This window comes from Cnephaeus nilssonii, assembly GCF_951640355.1.
Source record: "Cnephaeus nilssonii genome assembly, chromosome: 5".
NCBI lineage: Eukaryota > Metazoa > Chordata > Mammalia > Chiroptera > Vespertilionidae > Cnephaeus > Cnephaeus nilssonii.
The window spans coordinates 13,718,592-13,729,793 of NC_137076.1; the positions used below are offsets into that span (position 1 = coordinate 13,718,592).

General features: G+C 43.1%; 1 pseudogene across 1 annotated transcript; it reads left to right on the plus strand.

The window, feature by feature from the left end:
• Positions 1-10,356: 10,356 nt before the first annotated feature.
• LOC307100326 (peptidyl-prolyl cis-trans isomerase A-like) lies at positions 10,357-10,857 on the plus strand (annotated as a pseudogene). Its single transcript has one exon. The product of its transcript is annotated as a peptidyl-prolyl cis-trans isomerase A-like (transcript).
• Positions 10,858-11,202: the final 345 nt, after the last annotated feature.

Genomic DNA, 11,202 nt, shown 5'->3' on the forward strand with positions numbered 1-11,202 from the left:
GCTCCGAAGGCCTACTCTTGTACTAATTTCATGCATTGGGCCTCTAGTAATTAAATAAATTACAACAAAGTATTACAAAATACTATGCAACAAAGAAATATATTCTAGAAGATTATGACATGGAAAAATATTTAGATATATTTTTGAGAGAAAAAGGAATTGAAAACATCTTGTGAACAGCATAATACTGCTTATGTTAAAACTAGAGGCTCGGTGCACAAAATTCATGCACTCGGGGGGCGGGGGTCCCTCAGCCCAGCCTGCGCCCTCTCCCAGTTCAGGACCCCTCGGGGGATGTCTGAGTGCCGGGGAGTAGGCCTAAACCGGCAGTCGGACATCCCCCAAGGAGTCCTTAGCGCCACCACTGCTGTGCTCGCCAGCCATGAGCCAGGCTTCTGGCTGAGTACCAGGGGGTAACTCCTGCGTTGAGCGTCTGTCCCCTGGTGGTCAGTGCGCATCATAGTGACTGGTTGTTTCACTGTCTGGTCGATTTGCATATTAGCCTTTTATTATATAGGATATGCATTTGAAAAACCCAAAGGATAATATAAAATGTTATCAGTGGATATCTTTGGGTGACAAGATTCAATTGTATTTTATGTATTTATCTTTTAAATTTATCTGTACTTTTTACATTTTCTGCATGAAATACTTTACATTAAGAAAAGCACAATGAAAGCATTATAAATTAACAGAAAATGGTTTCTTTTATCTGCGAGGGATTTGTACATGATCCTGAACTGCTAAATGATGCCACCCAGGCTGTGTGCTGTGCAACTCCCTTAGGCTCATTCTCTGATAAGTTAGAACTTATTCTCGAATAAAATGTAAAGCAATAATAATAATCTACCATAATTCAAGATAATTTTTTCAAGTGCAGGAAAGGGGCAATAAGAGGTATAAGTGACTTCATCACATCAAAAAACGGCTGCATGAAGCCAAGGACACTGACCCCTTCCCTTCACCCTTCTGGGCTGCAACCTTTAGACCATGCTGCTTTGTACCAAAACGTCCAATGCCCACAAACCCTTTGTGAAACTAAGCCACGGAAAGAAAGAACCCTTGTCTAGCAGCTAAAGGCAATCTGCCAGTTTATTTCCATCCTTCTTCTAATTCTCAGTTGGCCAGCTAAGTGAAAAAGGTAACCAGAGCCAGGGGAGAAGGCCACTGATAAGAATAATAGATAAGTAAATAAAACATTCATAAGAGTCACTTTTCTGTGTTTCAAACCCACTCTATGTGACTCTCAATGAACGTGGCTATTTACAGAATCAGTAAAAAATGGGCAATGGGACAGAAATAATGACACAGGATGCAGATGTGCATATCATAAAACATGGAATGTGTTATGAACAGAATATACCTAGAGAAGGCCTGCACCTTGCTAGAGGAGTCCTGAGACCCCAGTCCCTCAGGAAGACAACAGTGGCCTTTGAACTATTTGGAAATGCCTCCCTGGTGATTCTGAACACACTGGGTATAGGATGGCTATGTCCCTACTGTGTCTTACACAGGCCAATCAATTTCTATTTGTTTTACCTTGATATTTAGTTGATTGTTTCATAGGTAGGAGGATTTGGCATTCCTATGTGAAATAGATTCCTCTCCAAAACGTACTAAAGGATCGTTTGAAGCTAAGAAAAGGATTTCTTCCTCTTGGTGTTCAAGTGCTGGATGCTCCAGTAGAGGTCAGCCTCTCACAATGATTCAAGGACACAGAGAAGCCCCTCCCTCCTGACCTTATCACCCTCAAAATCCTCCCCTTCTAGCTGATGGTACAGTGGAAAGAATCCCGCAAACACAAGTCATTACATGTTGAGGGGGGCAAGTTATTTCACCTCTCTATGCTTCGGTACAAAGGGAGAGGGGGAAGGGGGAGCATTTCATAAGTAAAGTTATATAATAGAATCTAGCACAATATCTCACTCAAAATACATGCCTGCGAATGTTGTTTCCTTGCTTTCTTTCCTTCTCTCTTAAAAGCTCTCAATTCCACCATCAGCGACAAGACAAATACACCTACAAGAGGCCCCAGTTGGTTTGAGTTCATTCTGAGTTATTAATCAGCAATAATAGGTCCTTTCTTGAAAATTGTTTCTAAAAGGATGAGGGAACCAGGTGCCAGCAAGAGATGGAAGTCAGAGGGAGAAGCTATGGAAGGGCTAGAATGGGGTAGAAAGGAAACAGTTGTGTTGAAAACCTACTCAACAACATCAGCTGGCATACGCTCTCAGAACACCAAAATCAGGCAAAAAGGAATTCAAGTGTTTAGGCACTACACATACATACTGAAGTGTGGTGGTTATGTAAAATAGTCTAAGGCCAAAATCACAAAAGATATTAGGGGACAGGTGTTGGAAGCCCTGGGTCCTTGTCCCTAACCCCCATTCCTGCAGGAGCCGAATACTACACTTGTTAAAGGCAGCGAATGGGGGTCCATAGTTCTAATTTCCATCCTGCCCAGGGTATTGTGTGACCTTAGACAAACTGCCTCATCTCACTAGGCCTCATTTCTCCCATCCCTAAAATGGGGATAACAATGACTTACTAATGAATTACTGAACAGATAACTAAGATATCTGATAATGAATGGTCAACATGGAGCACGATGTATGGCAATTTGGGTCCTCAAAATACTAGGAACCTCTATTAATTACCGTGTTATCCTAGGAAAGTACTTCCTCCCTCGACAGCAGTTTCGCCATCTCTAGAAGGGGAAGCAAGGAACTGAAAGGTAACATCCTTTCAGAACTAAACTTCTCTGCTTCCCCTGCAGAGCCCAGCCTCCCGCGCTCAGCTCTGCGGAGAAGCCTGCAGCTTGAGCTGGGGCCCTGCCCCGCGGGCCACAGCTGAGGGCTCACAGCTGCCTCCGTCAGGCAAGGCCAGAGGACAATGTGGCAAAAGAATCCGTGAGAGAAAAGGATTCAATCCAGGCCGATCTGAAGGCAAGACTTTGTCAGGATCGTTCTGAAAACGAAACGTGACTTCCTCTTTTTTTTTTTTGTTTAAGGTCACGAGACGAGAAGGGAGACCAAGCTGAGCTTAGTCCCTGGAGGCTTCCGCGGGATCGCATGTCCCTTCCGAAATGCCATTTTAACTGATGTAAGTGTGAATGAGTTGGAACCCCTGGGATTAAATTTCTGCTGAAATACACATGTTTTGGGAGGGGGGTGGGGGGGAGCTCTTGACCCAGGGAATGCAGAGCCTTTAGGAACACTGTTCTGGGGCTGATATCACGGGTATCAGATGCCCTGGCCTTTGGAGGTTCCCTCGCGCTGGAGGTTAGCATGGATCACACCTGGCCACGCTGGCCCGGGCCGGGGCGGGGAGGGACACCTGTCCCAGCTTGTCTCACATATACACAGGCATTCCTGGACCTGGGAACTTTTCCCCCCACAAAGACGTGTTTTATGACGGCACTTGTATTTTTATGACAAACCAATCCCACAGTCGTCTGCGAGGAAGTGGGGTCTAAGTAGCCTCCGAGACTAGACACCTGGGCTCTGCTAGCCGAGTTCCAGGCAGCACTGCCTCCCTACCGCCGGGCCTCCCCTCTGCAAGGGAGCCTGTGTGTGCCCGGCCAGCCCTCCTTTTGTGAGAGAGTCGGCTATAGTTTGTACCAAAGAGTATCTGCCTCTCATTCCCACCCCAAGCAACTATATGAGCTCTCGTCACTATACGTAAGTTGGCATTTCCAAGGATTTTGTTTAAATGGAATCCTCTGGTGTCTATTTCTTTTTGTCTGGCTTTTGGCTCTCGGCGCACTTAATTTGAGATTCACCTAGTAGTTTATTCCTTTTTGTTGCAGGGTAGCACTCCATTGTATGGATTTACCACAGTTTGCTTGTCCATTCTCCTGCAGATGGATAGATACTTTGATTGTTTCCAGTTTGGGCAAAGCTGCTCTGAATATTTGTGTACAAAATATAGAGTATGTGACTCTCAGAAAGAAGGTCAGCTTGCAAGGTCCTGCACATCATCTCACCTCTCAGAGCCTCAGTGTTTTCAGCTACCAGAAAAGTAAATGCATACTCCTTTCCCATATCATGAAAATAAGGTTACCTAAACCCTGTGGAAGTCTTTTATAAAGTTTAAAAAACTACTTATATATATGTGTGTGTGTGTGTGTGTGTGTGTGTGTGTGTGTGTGTGTGTGATATTAATATTTCCCTCAGTAATTCAGTCATCATTCATTCATAATCAAATAACTGCTGTTTGAAGGTGATGGGTGGATTTTTGTAAGTGTGAATGTGGGGTGTGTGTGTGTGTGTGTGTGTGTGTGTGTGTGTGTATAAGAAGACACTCTGCACAGAATGGGGGGTGGGGGGTATGAACAAGTACAGTTCAGTGCCACCATCCCCAAAGTACCCACCATCCATGGGGGGCAAAATACTTAAAAAGATGAATGAATCATACTAGATACAAGGTGAGAAGAGGACCAGGGGAAGCACAGGGGTCAGCACTCTGGAGAGTTAGAACTGGAAAGAAGATGAAAATGTGAACGAGGACAGTCAGGAAGGCTGCTTGGTGGATGTGAGGGTCATCCGGGTCTTTAAGGAAGGATGAGGAGGGTCGTGCATAATGATTAAGGATCTGCCGATACCCTATTGTCCTAGTGAGTATGAAGTGAAGCCAGAGTGAGACCCTGGGGGTGCTTCTATCTAAATCCTTCTCATTGCAATAGCACAAGTAGTAGTAAACTTCCCACATCCTTTCTAATCAAAACAGGCCTGTGTCAGGTGGTTGTTGTTTTCATTCCTGACTGGGTGACACAGGGCTGTGCTCTCACGTCCTCCTGAGGGAGAAGGATGCTCAGAGAGCCTCAGCAGTTGGCAGCAGCAGGTTCCTCCAAAGGACAGAGTGAGGATGAAGGATGGAAGGAGAAGAACCAGTTGGAAATCCATGTAAGGAGCGGATGATCTCCACGATCTTCCCTAGCCTGTACAGCCAGATGTTGCCAGAGCCTACCCTGGCAGACATGATGGGAGATTATTCTTTAAATAGGTTAAACAATGAAGCCCTGGAAACAGGAATGCTAGGCACAGCTACGGGCAGGTTTGAGGTACTGCGTAGAACACAGGGGCATTAGATAAAGGTCTGAAAAAAGGAACGGGGGCACCACACCTCTACCTTGCCCTAGTTAACTCTCAGAAAAGTGGGAAAGGCTGGAAACTAAAGCTCTCCTCATTGAGGAGCCTGACTGGCCCAAGAGGGGGAAGCAAAAATACCTATAGATACTGATGTTCAATCACCTATAAATTTTCCAGAGTCTTACTTGAGCACCCTATAATGAGATCCAGCCGTCAAAGAGCCCTGCCCACCCCCATCCCTCCCACACACAAATATCCCATTTACCTGTGAGGATGCACAATAGGTATCCAAGATTTGAAAAAAAAAGCCTATAACATAAAATAAAGGCAATAAATGTGGAAGAAAAAAATTTAAACATATTTAATGTAGCATAATAGATATAAGAAAGAATGAAACAAGATCAACATCTAGGAAACAAGCCCGGCCTGAGTGGCTCAGTGGTTGAGTCTCAACTATGAGCCAGGAGGTCTTGGTTCAATTCCTAGTCAGGGCATATGTCCAGGTTGTGGGCTCAATCCCCAGTGTGAGGCGTGCAGGAGGCAGCCGATCATGATGCTCGCTCATCATTAATGTTTCTATCTCTCCCTCTCCCTTCCTTTCTGAAATCAATATATATATACATACAGACAGACCTTTAAAAAGGTCTATGAAACAAGAATAGAATGTTACTTAAAGAACATAATTCAGAAAGAGGTCTTGAAAATTTAAAAATATGCTTGCAGAGATTTCAAAAATTAAAAGAGAATAGAAATTTGAGGGGGAAATCTCACAATACGCAGCACAAGGAGAGTTAAGAAATACAAGGCAAGGTTATAAGAACATTAGACAGTCACTCCAAAAGGTAAATGACATATACAGTAGGAATCCTAGATAAAGAAACAAAATGGAGGGGTGAAAGTTACCAAAGTAGTGATGTAAGTAATTTCCCTTAAAAACTGAAGTTTCCAGATCTAAAGGACCCACCAATAACCTAATTTAATCATTGAGAGAGAAATCCACCCCATGGTAACTCATGTAAAATTTTATAATACCCAGGTTACAGAGAAGGATTCTAAAACTTCTAACAACACTAAGAGTTGGAAGACAACCATGCCATTTATTAAGCAATTGCCTCTCAGCCCCAATCCACCCAGCTGAGACCCTGCCAAACACATCTCTCCTTCACTGGCTGGCTTCCTATTAGAGATTGTCAATAGGTGGCACGGAGGGAAGTCTGAAGACGGGACAAGGACATGCTCTTTCCTGTTTCTTTCTATTCCTATCATCATCATCATCATCTCTGTAACAGCCCTTCCCCTGGCGGTGGCAGTTGGCTACACTCTAGGTTTTGAATAAGTTATTTTCCTGGAACTGTAGAACCAACCTCCTGTCTCCACACTAGCCGGTAACAACTCCTCCTCTGAGGTCTGGATCTTAGGATCATGAGGCTCCCCTTTCTAGTTTCTGGATTCTAATTATCCCAATCTTGCCTTTTGTTGCCCAAAGTATGCTAGCTGCTTCCTACAGTTATTATCTTAGTGTTCCCTTTTCATTTCTTCAGTTCTCCAGCACCCATTTGACTTTCCTTATATTAAATTATCTCTTTAAAATAAATACTATGGTTTCTGTTTTCTGACTGAAGCCTGGCTGATATAGGAGTTACTACCAGGAGTGATGCAGGTAACAAGCTTTCAGAGAATTCTGGGATTTGTTTGGTAAAATATTGATTCTATACCCAAACTGTCAATCATAGATGAAGGTGGAATAAAGATATTTTCAGAAATACAGGGTGTCCAAAATGTTATATCTCATGCACCCAGAAAACCATGTAACTTGGTAAGTTTGAGTTTACCAAGACAAGGAAGAAAACCATGAAGAGAGGAGACATGGGGTCCAGGAGACAGTGGCTCTAATACAAGCAAGGGATCAAGGGAAGGTGAGGACAATGGTGGAGAGAAGTCTTGGAATGACAGCTGTGCCACGGGAGAGAGCAGCCAGTCCAGATTGGAGCAGAAGGAGAAAGGCTTCAGGGAAGAGCATTCAATTGAACAAAAGGAGCATGATAGATTCATGATGCACTTATCTATATTGAGAGGAGTTTTATGATTCTGTTGCAAAGACTGAGGCTGATTTGATGAAGGGCATCTGGAAAACTAACAAAATGCACAGATGAAAAAGTATTCACTCCAAAGAAGACACGTTACACAAGCTGGAAAATGCCATCATCGTATACTACATGGTTCAACTGTGAACAATATTAACATAATCATAAAAATGCCAACACAAAATACTAATTGAACAAAAGCATCCAATAAATCCATAATGAATGCAGGACATAAAGAAGGCTGAAAATGCCCCCCCCAAGGTATCGGGCCTTACTCCCTGAAACCTGTGTTACCTCATTTGAAAAAAAAAAAAAAGTCTTTGCTGATGTGATTACATTAAAATTTCCAAGATGAGATTATCCTGGATTACCTGGTGGGCCTTAAGTGTAATCACACATATCCTTATGAAAGGGAGTCAGAGTAGACAGACACCCACAGAGGAGAAGGCACAATACAAAGACAGAGGCAAAGATCAGAGTAGTGTGGCCATGAGCCAAGGAATGCCACAGCCACCAGTGGCTGAAAGAGACAAGGAATGTATTTTCCCATAGTGCCTCTGGAGAAAAACAACCCTATCAACACGTTGATTTGGGCCCAGCAATACTGACTTTGGCCTTCTGGCTTCCGGAACTTTGAAAGAATGAATGTTTTCTGTTGTTTCAAGCCACTAAGTTTGTGGAAACTTGTCACAGCAGCCACAGGAAACTAATACAGGGCTGTGTATGGAAAAAATAGAGAAAATTTTTCTATAGTAGGAAATCAATAGGTTTTGTCTAAAATGAAAAAATCAGAAAATACTAATAAATGCAAGAGGTAACCATCATAAGTAAGAGTTGCTGGAATTGATCTGGGGACTGAAAATCAGAGGTAGAGAAGGCTACTGTTTGTTTGATTCTTTGTAGTCCTGACCACATAAATAATATAAAAATTTATGTTAATTTTAATTTTTGAAAAAATTATGCCCAGAGAGTGTTGCTCAGTGGTTGAGCATCAACCTATGACCCAGGAGGTCAGGGTTCGATTCCCAGTCAAGGCACATGCCCAGGTTGCGGGCTCGATCCCCAGTAGGAGGCGTGCAGAAGGCAGCCAATAAATGATTTTCATCATTGATGTTTCTATCTGTCTTCCTCTCCCTTTCTCTCTGAAATCAATAACATATATATATATATATATATATATATATATATATATATATATATAAAATTAAAGGGAAGAAACTTGCTAAACAAATTACATTTTTAAGAAGCATTTTGTAAACCCTTCTTTCTGGACATAATAGAGAGGAAGGGGATAAAAAGAATAAAAATAAAGGCGTGGAAGAGCAAGAATGGTATTTATTGTGGCCTTCTATGTGCCAGGCTCTGTAGAAGGCATCACCTCTACTCCTCACAGTAACTTACATGACATGTCTGAGTTTTAAAGATAGGGACATTGAGTCTCAGGGAGAAAAGGTAATTTTCCCCATCTCACACGGCTCAGTCTGTAATCTCCACCCACGTGAGGCCATGAGAGGTGGCCATCAGAGGTCTCATGCTCAGGATACTAAGGGAGGAGATGCTTTCTGCCTGAGAAAATTGTTTTAAAGGCTTCATAGAAGTTTTGGCTCTTAAATTTCATAAATATTGAGCGGATATTGGTTTCTTTGAGTTTTTGCCACTTGGTTGTATAAGAGTCTCTTGAATGCTAAAGACTAATGTGCCATGTGAATATTATTTCCATAATCCCCATTTTACAAAAGGGAAAGCTAAGGCTGAACAATCAAATCATTCACCCAAGTAGTAAAAGTGGTTCTTGAAATCAGATCTTCAGCTACCACCGCCTCTGCTTCTTCCATCGCTCTCAGTCCCCAATAAACACTTGCTGAGTTGGGCTGCACTGAAAGCGGACCTGCAGTCAGTGTCTGCTCTATGGCTGGGCAGGAAGGGACCTGGGACAATGCTGAGAGCAGAAAATTAGCTGGGAAGTAAAATGGGGTTCCAGAGAATTCACAGTCAAATGATGACGGTTGGCTATCTTGCCATTGCCTCTCACTCACCCAAGCCCTTGTGAAATCTGGAGCTACATACTGACAAAAAAAAAAAAAAAAAAGACATTAAGCATTTAAAGGGAAGACAAGTCCAGCTGGGAGCAGGACAGTCTGGCTATAAGCATTGAACCAAAGCCAACAGAAAACAGCAAAGGTCTCCGTCAGACAATCCACCCATTTAAACCCGATCTGCCAAACCAGGGCTCCTTCTCTCTCCTGTTCCAATTAGCAGCTCTGCTCCCAGCAGCCGACATGCTGAATCACCCTCCAGTGCCACAGCTGATGGCGCATAAAGCTTTGTGCTCATCTAATCCTCTAATAGCCTGGAGCTGTATTAGTGTCACAGTAGCAAATTCGCTCCCAAATTGGAACTTGATTATTTTCCTGTACAAAAGTCAGCAGGGTTCTCGAAGGAACTGCAAACCATCTGTTAACCCTTTCCCATCTCATCTCCCATAACTGCACATCCGAAATGCACTTTTTGATCACAGCCCCTCGAGCCTCCAGCACCAACATGAGTACATATGCAGAGCAGGTCAGTTGCCCAGCTGGTATGATGTCAGGCACAGCCCAATCTCAAAAGACAACTTTGATGTCTAAAATCCTAACTCCTCTACTTCCTACCTGGGTATCCTGGGAAAAGCCCTTTCATCTCTGTGAGTCTAGTACATACCCTGTAAGACAGTCAAATCACAATGTGCCTGGAAGTGAATAAATACAAAGGAGGACCATACCTAGCACTTGGCCACATTGGTGGCACTTGCCAGGTATCTTCTTCCTTCCTTGATTCACTTTCCTGTTCAGGTTATTTCCTTTCTTTTTCTTGTGGAAAATTTTCCTGGAATGGGAGAAACGAAACCTGTTGACTCGTGAGTAAAAGTGATCAACAGCTCAGCTTCTCTCCTAGATCAGAATAAGATATATCTTGAGGGGTTAGATGAACTTGACAATATGTGAAAACTAAATGTGTGTGTAACTTTAATGACATTTAGGTATTAGGACCTTTGGAGGAGAGATGCAGAAAAGATAGGGGAATTCAAACAAAGGATCTGGGAAGGAATAAATACAAGATTTTTCATCTCCATAATATTGCCCAAATGCAACTAGCTGCAGGCTTTGCAGACGCTGCTGCCCCAAAGCCACCCATGACCAGCCATGGTGAACCCCACCATGCTCTTCAACATCGCTGTCGACGGCGAGCCCTTGGGCCATGTCTCCTTCGAGCTGTTTGCAGACAAAGTTCCAAAGACAGCAGAAAACTTCCGTGCTCTGAGCCCTGGGGAGAAAGGATTTGGTAATAAAAATTCCTACTTTCACAGAATTATTCCGGGATTTATGTGCCAGGGTGGTGACTTCACACGCCATAATGGCAACAGTGGCAAGTCCATCTATGGGGAGAAATTTGAGGATGAGAACTTCATCCTGAAACATACAGGTCCTGACATCTTGTCCATGGCAAATGCTGGACCAGCACAAACGGTCCCCAGTTTCTCATCAGCGCTGCCAAACTGAGTGGTGGGATGGCAAGCATGTGGCCCTTGGCCAGGTGAAAGAAGGCATGGATATTGTATTTGCATACATACGGAGCCCTTTGGGTCCAGGATTGGCAAGACCATCAAGAAGATCACCAGTGCTGACTGTGGACAACTCCAATAAATTTGATTTGTGTTTTATCTTAACCACCAGACCATTCCTTCTGTAGCTCAGGAGAGCACCCCTTCACCCTGATTTGCTTGGAATGTTCTATAATCTTTGTGCTTTTGCCAGTTTATTGGGTTCCATAATTTCCTTACCCCTTCCCAATCTAGCTGGATTGCAGAGTTAAGTTTATGATTATGAAATAAAAACTAAACAGTTGTCTGTCAAAAAAAATACAACTAGCTGTAAAAGTAAAAATAAAAAAAAACCTATCGTAAGTAGTTCAAAGTTGGTCAATTCAATGGAGAAATTCATTGACCTTTTATTTTTAAAAATGAATAGTTGTTTGGGGCAGTACAAATG